Below are 17,612 nucleotides of genomic sequence, written 5' to 3' on the forward strand. Positions count from 1 at the left end.
GCAGATGCCTGCCGGGGTTCATCCATACATGGATGTAAAAGCAACAAGCAATGGCTTTTCACAAGCCCTCCAGGCCTGCTTGTAGCAGACGGCAGTGGAGGTGTATTGGTGGTAGTAGAGGTAGCCAACGGACAGCAAGGGTGGTGGTAGTAGTAGTAGTAGTAGCAGCACATTAAAAGAGACTGGACAGTCACAGGACAAAGCCCTGTGGTGGGGCAGGCCTGCTTGTAGCAGACGGCACTGGGGGTGGATTGGTGGTAGAAGTAGTAGCAGCACAAACAACGGCACATTAAAAAAAGAGTGGACAGGACAGAATCCCGTAGTAGCAGGCGGCAGCGGCAGCAGCAGCAATATCAGATCTAATCAGTGGCATCAGGTACAGGGGTTTTAAAATCCTCACAGATCCACGCTTGATTCATTTTCAGAAACGTGAGATTTTCCAAGCTGTTGGCGGACAATCTTGTTCGCTTAGGGGTGACGAAGCCCCCTGCCGCGCTCAATACCCTCTCTGACGCTACACTGGAGGGTGGACAAGACAGTACACCCATGGCAAACTGGGCCAGTTCTTGCCAATGATCCAATCTGCTGACCCAGAAGTCCATGGGGTCTGGGATCAGGATTTCTGACGGAGAAAGGGCACAGTCCAGGTACGAGTGAACCTGGTTGTTTAGGTGCTGGACCTGGTGATGGTGAACATCCCTTTGGTGACTACGATGTGTGTCAGGTCGGGGTATTGGATGTAAAAATGTTGTCATCATATTTTCCAAACTGAATTGGTTGCTGCTGCTGCTGCTGCCGCTGCTGCCGCCTATTGCAGAGGTAGCTCTGCCAGAGGCAGTGGAATGATGAGACAGTGGGGAGCTGAGAGTGGCCCCCCGGTCAGACATGCTTGCAGCAGGTGTTTGCCGTTTGAAAGCCGTGACAAGCTGGCTGCATAGCTTCTCTCGATAATAAGCCAATTTTGCCTCCCTCTCGGAAGGTGCAAAAAACTCCCCCATTCTGGCTTTATACCGAGGGTCTAAAAGTGTGGCTATCCAGTACTCATCTCTTTGCTTCATGCTAACAATACGACAGTCAGCGCGCAAGTAACTAAGCATACTGCTCGCCATCCTGGCCAGCGTTTCAGAGGGCCCGGTTGGTTCCATCTCCGCCCCATACTGCCATGGTTGTCCATCATCAAGGTCGTCATCAGACTCGTCATCACCATCACTGTCATGTTGTGCGGCTGCCTCGTCCCCTATCCCTTCCTGTGATTCCATCTCCAAATCCAGCTCCTCTTCAGGTCCTGTTTCCTCATCCTCATCCTCCTCCTCCTCAACATCCATAGCCAGATGTGATCCTTCCATCATCCTTTGCTGAATCATCGCTGTGAGCGTCTGCTCCATAATGAATATCAGCGGCATAACATTGTTCATTCCGCTAGCGTCACGGCTCACAAATCGTGTGGCCTCTTCAAAGGGCCTCAAAACGCGACATGCGTCTCTAACCAGCTGCCAGTGCCTGAGCTCGAAATTACACTGGCTCCAAACGCTGCCCGTCTGCTGCATCAGGAAATCATTCACGGCTTTCCGCTGTTCGTACAGACGGTCCAACATGTGCAGGGTGGAATTCCAGCGTGTTGGAACGTCGCAATTCAGGCTGTGTTCTGGGAGATTGTTTTGACGCTGCAAGTCCAGGAGGGCGTGCTTAAATGCATACGAACGTCTAAAGCGAACGCAAACCCTCCTGGACATGGCCAGCACACCCTTCAAACCAACATATGACTTTAAGAAGCATGTTATGACCAGATTGATCACATGTGCCATGCAAGGAGCGTGTGTCAGGTGACCTAGATGCAGTGCAGCCACAACGTTCTTCCCGTTATCAGAGACAACATTGCCCAGTGTGAGTTTCAGAGGAGACAGCCAGCGTGCGATTTCCTCCTTGATGCACAGCAGCAGCTCCTGCTCTTTGTGGTTTTTCTCGCCCAGGCTCAGCAGGTGTAAGACAGCGTTGTGGCGCTTCACCTTGCACCTATGAAAAGAGGAGGGAGGAGGAGTGGAAGATACGCTGTGTCCTGTCGGGGATGGGAAGACCTCCATTGAGGAGGGCAAGGAGGAGGAGGGGGAGTAGGAGGAGGAGGATGGTAGGCGCCTGGTGTCCGGAGTTGAACCAGAAAGATACAAGCGTGGAGGTGGTAATGCCTGGCATTGCTGCGGTGGTGCATCGGACTGCAAAATATTGACCCAGTGGGCCGTGAAAGACATGTACTGTCCCTGCCCATAGTTTCTGCTCCACATGTCGACGGTGGCATGTACCCTGCTGCACACGGATAATTGCAAGGACTGGCCCACCTTTTCCTCCACGTGCTTGTGCAAGGCAGGGACAGCTGTTTTGGAGAAGTAATGGCGGCTAGGTATTCGCCACCTAGGCTGAGCGCACGCCATCAATTGCTTGAAGCCGGCGGAGTCGACCAGGTGGTACGGCAGCGACTGCACCACCAACAACTTAGCCAGGTGTGAATTAAGCCGCACGACAAGTGGATGACTGGGTATATATTGTTGCTTATTGGACAACGATTCCATAATGGATAACTGACGGGACGTAGGAGGAGCACTAGATGACAGTGATGATGATAATGACAACGACATGGTGGATAAGGCCTGGCTACTACTTAGATGACAGGGACTCGGAGCAGCAGCAGCGGCAGAGGGGTCTTCATTAGATGTACATGATGGTGGGGCATGTCGATTGTCCCACATGGCCTTGTGATGCCGCTCCATGTGTTTACGTAGAGCGGTAGTTCCTACATTGCTGCCCTGCCCACGCCTTACTTTCTGCTTGCAGATACGGCACTGTGCCATGTTTTCGTCCTCCGGGAAGGTACAGAAAAATTGCCACACGGCAGAGTACCGTAAAGAGGTAGTACCACGTCGTCCACCACCACCACCACCACCACCACCACCCGAGCTTGCCCCTTGTCTGGCGGGCTTTTTTCGGGAGCCTACACCAGTAGCAGCAGTGTCGCCGTCACCGGTTCCTGAGCTGACCCTACAGTTGCAACGTTTTGCAGATTGACTTCTGCCCCTACCTCGGCTTGGCTGTTTATCACTGCCAGTGCCGCCACTACTACCCTCCTCCTCTGACGCCGTCATCACCTCGTCACCTGGTTCCCACGTCCTGTCTAAAACAACATCATCATAGCCCTCCTCATCATCCCCGCCACTTCTGTCGCTGTGTTGTGAATGTGATGTGACATCATGGCGGGCTCCATGCCCCCCCTCATTACTGCGTCTGCCACCACGGCTACCACCAACACCCCCAATACCACAGCTATGCGTCTCGGACACCGCTTCCACCTCCACCACCTCCGTACCACACTCCGTTGGCTGACTCGCGGAAAACAAATCATCATCACTATGTTGTTCAGTATCTTCCTTCGCACCCGAGGAGATGTCTCTTAGGACTTTCAGGAAAGATGGCTTCCCGCTAGGAAGGGGGAGTGAAGACATAGATGATGGAATGGAAACGCTAGAAATACCCATATTACTACTGTCACTGTGCCAAGGAACTGTAGAGGTTCTGGAATCCAACGAAACCTGGCTTGAAGCCAGATCGTCAGAGTCTTCCTGCTGAGATGACTGCGAGCCAGCCAACCAGTTCACAATGGCCGTATTGTCTAAAGTAACCCGCCCACCGGAGGAGATGGACAAGTCTGGCTTGCTGATACTGCTACTACTACCAGCAGGCACATGGCTGCTGCTACTAGTGGAACTGGGCACATGTCTTGTGCCACAAATGCTGGTACTGGGTCTGGCACCAACAGATCCAACATTTGGACTGGAAGAGGACATGGCATGGGTGTTTTTTCCTCTACCCCGTCCTTTCACAACCTTTTTTTTACCAGACATTTCACTGCTGTGCCGGAGTGCAGCAAGTTGAATCAAAACCCCTGGGATGAGCCCCTTCTAAAAGCGTATTCACACACTGGCTTGGCAAATGGCAATGATAATTTCTATCAGCCACTGTGCACTGACTCAGGGAATGCTGTCCCTGGGCGTTGTAGTACTACAAAGGCTGCCTCAGCTGCCTGTATTGCAAGTTGGATGCAACGGGGATGAGCCCCTTCTAAAAGCTTACTCACACACTGGCTTGGCAAACGGCAATGAATGAGAATTTCTATCAGCCACGGTGCACTCAGGGAATGCTGGGCGTTGTAGTAATACAAAGGCTGCCTGTATTGCAAGTTGGACTGTTATGTTAACCCATGCAACGGGGATGAGCCCCTTCTAAAAGCTTATTCACACACTGGCTTGGCAAATGGCAATGAATGAGAATTTCTATCAGCCACTGTGCACTCAGGGAATGCTGGGCGTTGTAGTACTACAAAGGCTGCCTGTATTGCAAGTTGGATTGTTATGTTAACCCATGCAACGGGGATGAGCCCCTTCTAAAAGCTTATTCACACACTGGCTTGGCAAATGGCAATGAATGAGAATTTCTATCAGCCACGCCGCGGTGCACTCAGGGAATGCTGGACGTTGTTGTACTAAAAAGGCTGCCTGTATTGCAAGTTGGATTGTTATGTTAACCCATGCAACGGGGATGAGCCCCTTCTAAAAGCTTATTCACACTGGCTTGGCAAATGGCAATGAATGAGAATTTCTATCAGCCACGCCGCAGTGCACTCAGGGAATGCTGGGCGTTGTAGTACTACAAAGGCTGCCTGTATTGCAAGTTGGATTGTTATGTTAACCCATGCAACGGGGATGAGCCCCTTCTAAAAGCTTATTCACACACTGGCTTGGCAAATGGCAATGAATGAGAATTTCTATCAGCCACGGTGCACTCAGGGAATGCTGGGCGTTGTAGTACTACAAAGGCTGCCTGTATTGCAAGTTGGATTGTTATGTTAACCCATGCAACGGGGATGAGCCCCTTCTAAAAGCTTATTCACACACTGGCTTGGCAAATGGCAATGAATGAGAATTTCTATCAGCCACACCGCGGTGCACTCAGGGAATGCTGGGTGTTGTAGTACTACAAAGGCTGCCTGTATTGCAAGTTGGATTGTTATGTTAACCCATGCAACTGGGATGATCCCCTTCTAAAAGCTTATTCACACACTGGCTTGGCAAATGGCAATGAATGAGAATTTCTATCAGCCACGGTGCACTCAGGGAATGCTGGGCGTTGTAGTACTACAAAGGCTGCCTGTATTGCAAGTTGGATTGTTATGTTAACCCATGCAACGGGGATGAGCCCCTTCTAAAAGCTTATTCACACACTGGCTTGGCAAATGGCAATGAATGAGAATTTCTATCAGCCACGGTGAACTCAGGGAATGCTGGGCGTTGTAGTACTACAAAGGCTGCCTGTATTGCAAGTTGGATTGTTATGTTAACCCATGCAACGGGGATGAGCCCCTTCTAAAAGCTTATTCACACACTGGCTTGGCAAATGGCAATGAATGAGAATTTCTATCAGCCACACCGCGTTGCACTCAGGGAATGCTGGGCGTTGTAGTACTACAAAGGCTGCCTGTATTGCAAGTTGGATTGTTATGTTAACCCATGCAACGGGGATGAGCCCCTTCTAAAAGCTTATTCACACACTGGCTTGGCAAATGGCAATGAATGAGAATTTCTATCAGCCACGGTGCACTCAGGGAATGCTGGGCGTTGTAGTACTACAAAGGGTGCCTGTATTGCAAGTTGGATTGTTATGTTAACCCATGCAACGGGGATGAGCCCCTTCTAAAAGCTTATTCACACACTGGCTTGGCAAATGGCAATGAATGAGAATTTCTAACAGCCAGGCCGCGGTGCACTCAGGGAATGCTGGGCGTTCTAGTACTACAAAGGCTGCCTGTATTGCAAGTTAGATTGTTATGTTAACCCATGCAACGGGGATGAGCCCCTCCTAAAAGCTTATTCACACACTGGCTTGGCAAATGGCAATGAATGAGAATTTCTATCAGCCACGGTGCACTCAGGGAATGCTGGGCGTTGTAGTACTACAAAGGCTGCCTGTTTTGCAAGTTGGATTGTTATGTTAACCCATGCAATGGGGATGAGCCCCTTCTAAAAGCTTATTCACACACTGGCTTGGCAAATGGCAATGAATGAGAATTTCTATCAGCCACGGTGCACTCAGGGAATGCTGGACGTTGTTGTACTAAAAAGGCTGCCTGTATTGCAAGTTGGATTGTTATGTTAACCCATGCAACGGGGATGAGCCCCTTCTAAAAGCTTATTCACACTGGCTTGGCAAATGGCAATGAATGAGAATTTCTATCAGCCACGCCGCAGTGCACTCAGGGAATGCTGGGCGTTGTAGTACTACAAAGGCTGCCTGTATTGCAAGTTGGATTGTTATGTTAACCCATGCAACGGGGATGAGCCCCTTCTAAAAGCTTATTCACACACTGGCTTGGCAAATGGCAATGAATGAGAATTTCTATCAGCCACGCCGCAGTGCACTCAGGGAATGCTGGGCGTTGTAGTACTACAAAGGGTGCCTGTATTGCAAGTTGGATTGTTATGTTAACCCATGCAACGGGGATGAGCCCCTTCTAAAAGCTTATTCACACACTGGCTTGGCAAATGGCAATGAATGAGAATTTCTAACAGCCAGGCCGCGGTGCACTCAGGGAATGCTGGGCGTTGTAGTACTACAAAGGCTGCCTGTATTGCAAGTTAGATTGTTATGTTAACCCATGCAACGGGGATGAGCCCCTCCTAAAAGCTTATTCACACACTGGCTTGGCAAATGGCAATGAATGAGAATTTCTATCAGCCACGGTGCACTCAGGGAATGCTGGACGTTGTTGTACTAAAAAGGCTGCCTGTATTGCAAGTTGGATTGTTATGTTAACCCATGCAACGGGGATGAGCCCCTTCTAAAAGCTTATTCACACACTGGCTTGGCAAATGGCAATGAATGAGAATTTCTATCAGCCACACCGCGTTGCACTCAGGGAATGCTGGGCATTGTAGTACTACAAAGGCTGCCTGTATTGCAAGTTGGATTGTTATGTTAACCCATGCAACGGGGATGAGCCCCTTCTAAAAGCTTATTCACACACTGGCTTGGCAAATGGCAATGAATGAGAATTTCTATCAGCCACGGTGCACTCAGGGAATGCTGGGCGTTGTAGTACTACAAAGGGTGCCTGTATTGCAAGTTGGATTGTTATGTTAACCCATGCAACGGGGATGAGCCCCTTCTAAAAGCTTATTCACACACTGGCTTGGCAAATGGCAATGAATGAGAATTTCTAACAGCCAGGCCGCGGTGCACTCAGGGAATGCTGGGCGTTGTAGTACTACAAAGGCTGCCTGTATTGCAAGTTAGATTGTTATGTTAACCCATGCAACGGGGATGAGCCCCTCCTAAAAGCTTATTCACACACTGGCTTGGCAAATGGCAATGAATGAGAATTTCTATCAGCCACGGTGCACTCAGGGAATGCTGGGCGTTGTAGTACTACAAAGGCTGCCTGTTTTGCAAGTTGGATTGTTGTGTTAACCCATGCAATGGGGATGAGCCCCTTCTAAAAGCTTATTCACACACTGGCTTGGCAAATGTCAATGAATGAGAATTTCTATCAGCCATGCCGCGGTGCACTCAGGGAATGCTGGGCATTGTAGTACTACAAAGGCTGCCTGTATTGCAAGTTGGATTGTTATGTTAACCCATGCAACGGGGATGAGCCCCTTCTAAAAGCTTATTCACACACTGGCTTGGCAAATGGTAATGAATGAGAATTTCTATCAGCCACGGTGCACTCAGGGAATGCTGGGCGTTGTAGTACTACAAAGGCTGCCTGTATTGCAAGTTGGATTGTTATGTTAACCCATGCAACGGGGATGAGCCCCTTCTAAAAGCTTATTCACACACTGTCTTGGCAAATGGCAATGAATGAGAATTTCTATCAGCCACGGTGCACTCAGGGAATGCTGGGCGTTGTAGTACTACAAAGGCTGCCTGTATTGCAAGTTGGATTGTTATGTTAACCGATGCAACGGGGATGAGCCCCTTCTAAAAGCTTATTCACACACTGGCTTGGCAAATGGAAATGAATGAGAATTTCTATCAGCCACACCGCGGTGCACTCAGGGAATGCTGGGCGTTGTAGTACTACAAGGGCTGCCTGTATTGCAAGTTGGATTGTTATGTTAACCCATGCAATGGGGATGAGCCCCTTCTAAAAGCTTATTCACACACTGGCTTGGCAAATAGCAATGAATGAGAATTTCTATCAGCCACGGTGCACTCAGGGAATGCTGGGCGTTGTAGTACTACAAAGGCTGCCTGTATTGCAAGTTGGATTGTTATGTTAACCCATGCAATGGGGATGAGCCCCTTCTAAAAGCTTATTCACACACTGGCTTGGCAAATGGCAATGAATGAGAATTTCTATCAGCCACGCCGCGGTGCACTCAGGGAATGCTGGGCATTGTAGTACTACAAAGGCTGCCTGTATTGCAAGTTGGATTGTTATGTTAACCCATGCAACGGGGATGAGCCCCTTCTAAAAGCTTATTCACACACTGGCTTGGCAAATGGCAATGAATGAGAATTTCTATCAGCCACTGTGCACTCAGGGAATGCTGGGCGTTGTAGTACTACAAAGGCTGCCTGTATTGCAAGTTGGATTGTTATGTTAACCCATGCAACGGGGATGAGCCCCTTATAAAAGCTTATTCACACACTGGCTTTGCAAATGGAGAATTTGTATTGCAATTTGGATGTTGATTGTTGAGAGTAGAGTAGACTCCCGCTGTAGTGGATGAGCCCCTTCGATTGCTGGATTGCTGGCTTTTAGATTCCTAAAGCTTTCCCTAACTGCACAGAGATGCTATCCCTACAGCTCCTGTCTCTAAAATGGCCGCTGAGCTGCGTGCATAGACTTTTATTGCAGGCTTGAGCCCGCCCCTATGCTGCCTCCCGATTGGCTGGGAGAGCCGTTTGCAAGGCATTATGGGGTAGCCTGATGTCAGGTGATATTTTGAAATCCTCCATTTTACATCTAACATGTGGCAGGCGCCAAAATGTAGCCGGATTCGGTCAAAACGGGTTCGGCCGAACCCGGTGAAGTTCGGATTCGCTGCGAACCGAACTTTTCACGATGTTCGGACCGAAACCGGGTTCCGCTGTCCCGGTTCGCTCATCTCTAACAATGAGCCCCATACTGCCCACTAGAGCCATGATTCAGTTGTTTTGGGTTAACAAATTGCTATTAAAGAGCACTTATCACTTGCTTATTTTTAATGCATGCCCTGGGTGGGCCCGTTAGCAATCAGGTGGCCTGCCTCTACAGTATGTACATGTTTCTTCCTCCAGGCCGGCCTCCTGGGATGACGTTTCATTCCATGTGACCGCTGCAGCCAATCGCAGGCTGTAGCGGCGGTCACAAGGGATGAAACATCATCCCAGGAGGCCGGCCTGGATGACCTCAGAGGACCGGCCTCCTGGGATGGCGTTTCATCCCATGTGACCGCAGCTGCAGCCAGTCACAGGCTGAAACATCATCCCAGGAAGCTTGCCTGATAGCAGGCTGCCTAAATGCTGCAGTTTTCCGCAGTGGACATTCCGAGTGAAAAACTGCACACAGGGCGGATAAGCTGCGTGCTTTTACAGCGTATGTGCCCTGTGGGAGCTCAGCCTAGCAGTGTAGTGGATGGAATTTCAAGAAATCTCATCCACACGCTGCGTGCGTGATATGCGGAGATTCCGCACACAAATTGACCTGCGGTGTGTTTTTTTTTAAGCCACAGCATGTCAATCGTGGTTGCGGAATCGCCGGTAATTTTTTGCGGGTATTCCCCATTAAATTCAATGGGAATCTAAAACCTGCAACAAGCAGTCAAGTGTTGCGACTTTTGCGGTGGAACCACAGCGATTACACCACAAAAATCGCAACTTAGAAAAAACACCTTATACTTACCTCTGACGTTCCTCAGGCCGACCTCCAGGGATGATGTTTCATCCCATGTGACCGCTGAAGCCAATCACATGCTGTAGCGGCGGTCACATGGGATGAAACGTCATCGCAGGAGGCCTGCCTGGAATGACGTCAGAGGGCCGGCCTCCTGGGATGACATTTTATCCCATGTGATCGCCGCTGCAGCGCTCTTCTGGGATGAATCGTCGGCTAATTCTGCAGTTTTCCGCAGCAGACATTCCGGGTGAAAAATTCTACCACAATTTGGTGTGGAATTTCCCGTGGCCACCAGGGCGGATATGCTGAGTACCTTTACGCAGCGTATCCGCCCCGTGTGAACCCGGCCTTAAAATAAAAACTTCACCACACAGCACAGCAGACCCAAAGCTATAATGTTGCTTTCTAAGGGTATGTTCACACGGCCTATTTACGGACGTAATTCGGGCGTTTTGGCCCCGAATTACGTCTGAAAATAGCGCCTCAATAGCGCTGACAAACATCTGCCCATTGAAAGCAATGGGCAGACGTTTGTCTGTTCACACGAGGCGTATATTTACGCGCCGCTGTCAAATGACGGCGCGTAACTAGACGCCCGCGTCAAAGAAGTGACCTGTCACTTCTTTGGCCGTAATTGGAGCCGCTATTCATTGACTCCAATGAATAGCAGCGCTAATTACGGCCGTAATTGACGCGGCGTTCAAGCGCCTGCACATGCCGGTACGGCTGAAATTACGGGGATGTTTTCAGGCTGAAACATCCCCGTAATTTCAGCCGTTACGGACCCCCGCCGTGTGAACATACCCTAATACTTGACAGATCTGCTTTAAACATGGTAAATACATTGCTTTGCCATTGCGGGCTGTGATTACGGGCACGGCCGTGTGCATGGGGCCTTATAGTCTAGAATTGCATTCACATTTTTGCAGCTTTCAGAGCACAAATCTCCCACAATTCCTTGTTGATTTAGTATATGCAGAGAACTTCTTTTAGGGATTTGGATTCTGAGAAGTGTTGTATTTACACCCAGGGGTGGACCCAAAAATTTTACTTGAGGAGAGGATGGGGGGTTTCTCAGAGTTGCCTAACCCAGCCACCCTCCTCCGCCAACCAGCAGATTCGCTGGTAGTCACGGTCTGTCCTCCTCCTCTTATCTAATATATTTTGGAGGCTAAGGAGAAACTACACCGGTGTACAGCGACAAAGCCGGCCGCACTCACTCTTGTCAGGCTTTCTCTGTACCGTGGTCCATGCTGGTGTGCTCTTCTCCTCTTTAGGCTCTGCTGACTGGCTCCCCCTCATCCACATAAATATAAAATGTAAGATGGGGATGCAGGAGAGGCCTCAAACCCCAGATCAGACCCCAAAACTAATACAGAACTCAGACCCCTAAATAAATAAGACCCGAGACCAAACCCCTAAATAAATACAAACCCCAAAATTAAATTTAGACCCCAGACAAGACCCCTAAATAAATGGAGACCTTACACCAGACCCCTAAATAAAATACAGACCACAGACTAGAGCAAAAAAATATATAGCTTCGGCTGTGATCGGCGCTCCCTGTCAAGCTGAAGACGGCTTACATAAACTTCTATGTAAGCCAGGGGCGTAACTAGGAAAGACTGGGCCCCATAGCAAACTTTTGACTGGGGCCCCCCCTCCCCTGGGTGTCACACAATCCCCTTGTAGATAGTGCCTTTTTTACAGCCCCCCCTGTAGATAACGCCATACAGTCCCCCCTGTAGATAACGCCATACAGCGGCCCCCCGGTAGATAACGCCATACAGCCCCCCCTGTAGACTGTATGGCGTTATCTACAGGGGGACTGTATGGCGTTATCTACAGAGGGGGACTGTATGGCGTTATCTACAGGGGGGACTGTGTGGCGTTATCTACAGGGGGGACTGTGTGGCGTTATCTACAGGGGGGACTGTGTGGCGTTATCTACAGGGGGGACTGTGTGGCGTTATCTACAGGGGGGACTGTGTGGCGTTATCTACAGGGGGACTGTATGGCGTTATCTACAGAGGGGGCTGTATGGCGCTAACGCCATACAGCCCCCACTGTAGAGAACGCCATACAGCCCCCCCTGTAGAGAACGCCATACAGCCCCCCCTGTAGAGAACGCCATACAGCCCCCCTGTAGGGAACACCATACAGCCCCCCCTGTAGAGAACGCCATACAGCCCCCCCTGTAGGGAACACCATACAGCCCCCCCTGTAGGGAACGCCATACAGCGCCCCCCCTGCAGGGAACGCCATACAGCGCCCCCCCCCAGCAGGGAACGCCATACAGCGCCCCACCCTGCAGGGAAAGCCATACAGCGCCCCCCCTTGCAGGGAACGCCATACAGCGCCCCCCCTGCAGGAAATGCCATACAGCGCCCCCCCCCTTGCAGGGAACGCCATACAGCGCCCCCCCCCAAAAAAAAATGCGACCTATAGTGTGTCCTACAAATAACATGCATCCCCTATCCACAGGATAGGGGATATATGTGTGATCCCTGGCAGCGATAGGGAGAACGGGGGACTGAAAGTCCCCTGAAGTTCTCCATGACTAACCTCTGACTTCCGGCGTCTGTGTCGGCAGCTCAATAAAAGTGAAAGGAGCGCTGGTCACGCATGCGCACAAGCGCGACCGGCGCTCCATTCATTTCTACGGAGCTGCCGACACAGACCCCGGAAGTCCGAGGTTTGTGATGGAGAACTTCAGGGGACTTTCAGTCCCCCGTTCTCCCTATCAATGCCAGCGATCACACATGTATCCCCTATCCTGTGGATAGGGGATACATGTCTTTTGTTTAATGGCAGAGCGGGGAGATACCTCCCTGCTCTGCCGTAGTGTTCAGTGGCGTTCCGCTGTAGCAGCCATAGCTGCTGCTAGCGGAACCTCCGGCCATGGTGGAGGCCCGTGCCGGCGGGCGACACGGGCCCCCTCATGCCGCGGGCCCCGTAGCAGTCGCTACGGCTGCTACGGCGGTAGTTACGCCACTGATGGAAGTCGTTTTCAGCCTGATGATGAGCGCTGATCACAGCCGAAGGAGCTAAACGCTCAGCTGAGCGCTTCTACCCCTTCAGCACCCAGACCCCCACCGATCTAAACTTTTGGTAATTCTCTATAACATATCAAAAGTTTCATAAAACTGTAGTCGATATGACCACATGGTACTGCTCGGCAGTGGTAACTTGTCAGCTATCGCCATCTAGTGGCACTAAACTTTTTTCACTGCTTGATGTGTTTTTGCATGAGTTGCACGACTTTTATAAAACTCGATGGCCCACGATTGTTAAGCAATGTACGCCAGGTTTTAGCATACACTGCACTGCTAAGATGTCGCTAGTGATGACGTGCGACATGTTAGCAGTAAAATTTGCAAGGGAATGTAGATTAGGCCACTTTTATTATGTGACACAGGAGGAAATGGCACAAATATAGCAGACATGGATTTAATTTCCTTACTGTCAGACAGTTAAAAAATTGCCAAATGTTATTATTAAAGGAGTGTGCCTTTTTATAAACTTGGCCTGTATCATTCCGACTATTTATTTTACTTAAAAAAATGCGAGTCTTAGTAAATGTGGGCCAGTGTCTGTAGTGGATGAATACTGGGAAAACATGAAAGATTTATCAATATTTATCAAGTTTTCTGGCATACATGCATTGAAATATTTGGCCATATTCTTGAGGCCTTATTCAGATGAACATTGAAATCGCCTGTGTGACGGACGTTTCTTTAACGGCTGTCACACGGCTGCATGTATTTCTATGGGGCTGTTCATGCGGCTGTTGTTTTAATGGTCTGCGTGAAAGGCCCGTAAAAATAGGACATGTCCTATTTTTGTCTGTTTTTACGGATCCCTCAATAGACTCAAGTCTATGAGGGAATCTATGAAAACGGGTCCCGCACGGGCCCAAATCGGTCGTGAAAAACTGCCGTTTTTCACGGCCAATTTGACACACGTTCAGCTGGTTACAGCCGAACGCTCATGCTCCATAATTTATAAAGGCCCTACCCCAAGTTTATCTGATACAGCAAGAGCGAGACTCATTTGGTAAAGTTTTGCATAATTTTTTTAAGAAAAGTGGCCCTCTGTCTCAGTAAAAAAGTGGCTTTGTTGCTCACAGCAACCAGTTAGAATTCACTTTTCATTTTTCCAGTGCACTTTAGAACATTAAAGGGGTATTCCCAATTCACGCATTTATGGCATATCCACAGGATGGATGTAGGTCCCACCTTTGGGACCCACACACATCAGTCTTTCTCAATGAATTAGAATATCATCAAAAAGTTAATTTATTTCAGTAATTTAATTCAAAAAGTGAAACTCATATATTGTATAGATTCATTGCACACAGAGTGATCTATTTCCAGCATTTTTTTCTTTTAATGTTGAAGATTATGGCCAATAGTTAATGAAAACCCAAAATTTTGTCTCTCAGTAAATTAGAATATTTGGTAAAAGTTGAAGATTGTAGACTCGTGGTGTCACTCTAATCAGCTAATCAACACAAAACACCTGCAAAAGCTTCCTAAGCCTTTAAATGGTCCAACAGTCTGGTTCAGTAGGCTACACAATCATGGGGAAGACTGCTGACTTGACAGTTGTCCAGAAGACAGTCATTGACACCCTCCACAAGGAGGGTAAGCCACTAAAGGACATTTCTAAAGAAGCTGACTGTTCACAGAGTGCTGTATCCTAGCATATTAATGGAAAGTTGAGAGGAAGGAAAAATGTGTGGTAGAAAAAGGTGCACAAGCAACAGGGATAATCGCAGCCTTGAAAGGATTGTCAAGAAAAGGCCATTCAAGAATCTGGGGGAAATTCACAAGGAGTGGACTGTGGCTGGAGTCAGTGCTTCAAGAGCCACAAAACACAGACATATCCAGGACATGGGCTACAACTGTCGCATTCCTTGAGACAACGTCAGAAATGTCTTACCTGGGCTAAGAAGAAAAAGGACTGGTCTGTTGCTCAGTGGTCCAAAGTCCTGTTTTCAGATTGTTGACACAATCATGGGCCAAAATATATTAGACTGAAATTTGTATTGGGTATTTCAACCGATACCCGCCCTTCAGTGATTTATCCAGTTTCAAATCATATCGAGATATATATATATATATCTATATATATCTATATATATATATATATATATATATATATATATATATATCTGAGAAAAAAGATGACACGAGACCATGCTTTGTATGTTCAAAATCCTTCTCTGGCGTTTATTCATCAAACCATTACAATAATATCTTTTGAAGTAGGAGCAGCTTGATTCCAGCCAATCATTCACAATGTTTACAATATGATGTTAATTTGGGTTTGATTTAACCCCTTCCCGCACCTTGACGTAACTGCACGTCAAGGTGAGCAGTAACTTCGCGCACCGTGACGTGCAGTTACGTCTGTACTTTGACAGTTAACCGCCGCGCGGCGCTACACCGCAGTGGCGGTTAACTGTGCAGGGCGTCTGCCCTGCATTCCCTGTTGCCGATCTGAAGCCCATCGCAGATCGCCAGACCCACATAAAATCACGGGGGCTGGAGATGGTACCCATGGCAGCCAGACGCCAGACAATGGCTTCCGGGCTGTCACGTACAGAAGCCTATGAGGACCAGCCACAGGCTGGTCCTCATAGGCTTCCTATCAGAGTGACTGTCACGTCACGATGACAGTAAGAACACATTACACTACGAAAGTAGTGTAATGTATTCTAGCAGCAATCAGAGCTGCAAGTCTAAATGTCCCCTAGTGGGACAAGTAAAAAAATATAAGAAAAATGTTTTATAAAAGTTTAAAAATAAAAGTTATAAGTTACATAAAAATGCTCTTTTTCCTATAATAAGTATTTTGTTATAGGTAAAAAATAAACACGTTAAAAAAGTACACATATTTGGTATCACCGCGTTCTTAACGACCCAATCTATGAAACTATAATGTTATTTTTCCCGCACGGTGAACACCGCAAAAAACATAAATAAGAAACAATGCCAGAATTACTATTTTTTGGTCAACCCCACTCCTAAAAAACTCGCATGTACCCCAAAATAGTACCAATAAAAACTACAACCCGTCCCGCAAAAAACAAGCTCTTACACCGCTTATTTGACTGAAAAATAAAAAAGTTATGACTCTCAGAATATGGGGAAACAAAAAATTAATTATTTTATAAAAAAAGTGATTTTATTGCGCAAACGCTGCAAAACGTAAAAAACAACTACATACATATGGTATCGCTGTAATTGTATCGACCTGCAGCATAAAGTTAAATTTTCATTTATAGCCCAGGGTGAACACCGTAAAAAAATGAATAAAAAACATTGTCAGAATTGTTGGTTCTGTGTCACCTTCCTTGCCAAAAAATGGAATAAAAAGTAATTAAAAAAAACGCATGTACACCAAAATGGTACCAATGAAAACGACAGATTGTGCCGCAACAAATAAGCCCTCACACAGCTCCGATGGAGAAAAAAATACAAAAAATTCTGGCTCTCAGAATGTTCTAAAACCGGATAAGATTGGACACGATTTATCAGTACGACACCGGCCACATATCTATGAATTATTATTTATTTACCCCATTATTGTACCCTCTTATTATGCCCTGATGTACTCTGCACAGCTTACATATGCCCCCACATTATAAACTGAAATACCACCAAAACCCCAAACAGAATAACCACCAAGCAATATCTGCGCTCCAAAAGCCAAATGGCGCTCCCTATTTTATGAGCCCTACAGCGTGCCCAAACAGCAGTTTACGTCCACAGATCTGGCATCGACATACCCTGGAGAACGCGATTAATATTTTATGAGGTATTTGTCTTCAGTGGCACAAACTGGGCACAACATATTGTGCATTAATATGGCATATGTGTGGAAAATTGTAATCTTCACTCCGCACCACCCGTTGCCCATTAACCCCTTAATGCACCACAACTTAATAGCATGTCGTGGTGTGTGGCGGGATGTATGGAGCGAGCTCACACACTGAGCCCGTGCCATACGTTGCGGGTGTCAGCTGTGTATTACAGCTGACACCCGGGACTAACAGACAGAAACAGCGATAGCGCTGCTACAGGAGCCTGTAAAAATGACAATATACTGCAATACATTAGTATTGCAGTGTATTGTACAAGCGATCTAATGATCGCTGGTTCAAGTCCCCTAGGGGGACTAATAAAATGTGTTAAAAAAAAAAGTTAGCAGTGAAAACAATTAAATAAATATTTAAAGTCCAAAAGAAAACCCTTTTCCCATTTTTTGCGCTAAAGCAATGTAAACATTTTTTAAAAATACACAAAATTGGTATCGCTGCGTCCGTAAAAGTCAGAACTATTACAATATACCATTATTTAACTCGCACGTTGAACGCCGTAAATAATAAAGAAATTAAAATTACAAAATCGCTGTTTTTTGGTCACCTCAGCTTTAAAACAAATGTTAATACAAAAAAGTTGTATTTACCAAAAAATTGCTACCAATAAAAACTACAGCTCATCCCGCAAAAAATAAGCCCTCACACCGCTCAATCGACCAAAAAATATGGTGACACAAAACGTTGTTTTTTTTTTAACAAATAGTTTTTACTTTGTAAAAGTAGTAAAATATAAAAAAAACTGTATAGATTTGGTATCACCTTAATCGTATTAAGTCTCCGAAAAAAATTAAGTTGTCG

This window comes from Rhinoderma darwinii, chromosome 2, assembly GCF_050947455.1.
Source record: "Rhinoderma darwinii isolate aRhiDar2 chromosome 2, aRhiDar2.hap1, whole genome shotgun sequence".
In the NCBI taxonomy this organism is placed as follows: Eukaryota; Metazoa; Chordata; class Amphibia; order Anura; family Rhinodermatidae; genus Rhinoderma; species Rhinoderma darwinii.